Source organism: Trichosurus vulpecula, chromosome 6, assembly GCF_011100635.1.
Source record: "Trichosurus vulpecula isolate mTriVul1 chromosome 6, mTriVul1.pri, whole genome shotgun sequence".
In the NCBI taxonomy this organism is placed as follows: Eukaryota; Metazoa; Chordata; class Mammalia; order Diprotodontia; family Phalangeridae; genus Trichosurus; species Trichosurus vulpecula.
In genome coordinates, this window is record NC_050578.1 from 270488579 (window position 1) to 270490432 (window position 1854).

Sequence of the window (1854 nt, forward strand, 5' to 3'; positions counted from 1 at the left end):
ACTAGTAACAATCAAATCTCTGGAATTTCCCTCTTCTTCAAGGTCCAGAATACCAAGGGAAAATGAAGAAATTTCATTTTCCTCATTCAGGCCAGGTTCCATTGGTGAATCCATGGAAGCTGACTTCTCAGGCCAAGGGGCAACAAAAACATCTGTACAAGCTTCTTCTATGTCAGGTGCCAGTGCAACAACAGAAGTCACACCACCACAACCTTCCTCCCCCAGTCTACATTCAATGAGTGAATCCATGAAAGCTCCTTTTTCAGGGCAAGAGGAAACAAACACAATGGTACAATTTCCTTCTATATCACGTACAACTGTAACAACAGAAGTCACACAGCCTCAACCTTCCTCCCACAGCCTACACTCAAGGAGTGAATCCATGGAAGCTCCTTCCTCAGGGCAACTGGTAACAATCAAATCTCTGGAATTTCCCTCTTCCCCAAGGCCCAGTGCACCAAAGGAGGCTGAAGAAGTTTCATTTTCCTCATTCAGGCCAAGCTCCATTGGTGAATCCATGGAAGGTCCTTCTTTAGATCAAAGGGCAACAAGTACATCTGTACAATCTCCTTCTTTGTCAGGTTCCAGTGCAACAACAGAAGTCATACAACTTCAACGTTCCTTGCCCAACCTTCTTTCAATTAGTGGATCCACTGAAGCTCCATTCTCAGGACAAGGGGCAGCAAACACATCTATACAATTTCTTTCTTTGTCAGGTTCCAGTGCAACAACAGAAGTTACACAACCTCAACCTTCCTTCCCCAGCCTGCAGTTAATTAATGAATCCATGGAAACTCCTTCCTCAGGTCAACAGGTAACAATCAAATCTCTGCAATTTCCCTCTTCCTCACGGCCCAGTACACCAAGGGAAGATAATGAAGTTCCATTTTCCTCCTTCAGGTGAATCCACATGGTGAATCCACGGAACCTGGACTCTCAGGCGAAGGGGCAACAAACACATCTGTACAATTTCCCTCTATGTCACCTACCGCTGCAACAACAGAAGTCATACAACCTTCCTCTGCCAACCTACCTTCAATGAAGGAATCCATGGAAGCTCCTTTCTCAGATGAACTGATAATAATAAAATCTCTGAAACCTCCCTCTTCCTCAAGGCCCAGTACACCAAAGGAAGAAAAAGAAATTCCATTTTCCTCCTTCAGGCCAAGTTCAATTAGTGAATACATGGAAGCTCCTTTCTCAGGCCAAAGAGCACCAATCACATTGGTACAATCTCCTTCATTGTTAGGATCCAGTGAAACAGCACAAGTCTTACAACCTCACCCTTCCTCTCCCAACTTTCTTTCAATTAGTGAATCCACAGCAGCTCCATTCTCAGGCCAAGGGGCAACAAACACATCTGTACAATTTCCTTCTGTGTTAGGTACCAGTACAACAATAGAAGTCACACAACCTCAACCTTCCTCCCTCAGCCTATGTTCAATTAGTGATTCCACAGAAGCTCCATTCTCAGGAAAAAGGGCAGCAAGCACCTCTGTACAATATCCTTCTATCTCAAATACTGATGCAGCAACAGAAGTCACACAACCTCAGTCTTTGTCCCCTGGATTATTTTCAATTATGGAATCAATGAAAGCTCCTTTCTCAGGTCAAAGGACAAAAAACACAGCTGTACAATTTCCTTCTATGTCAGGTACCAGTGCAGTAACAGAACTCACACACCCTCAACATTCCTGCCCCAGCCTACGCTCAATGAGTGAATCCATGGAAGCTGCTTTTTCAGGCCAAAAGGCAACAAGCACATATGTACAATTTCCTTCTATCTCAGGTTCCAATGCAACAACAGAAATCACACAACCTCAACCTTCCTCCCCTAGCCTACATTCTTTTAAT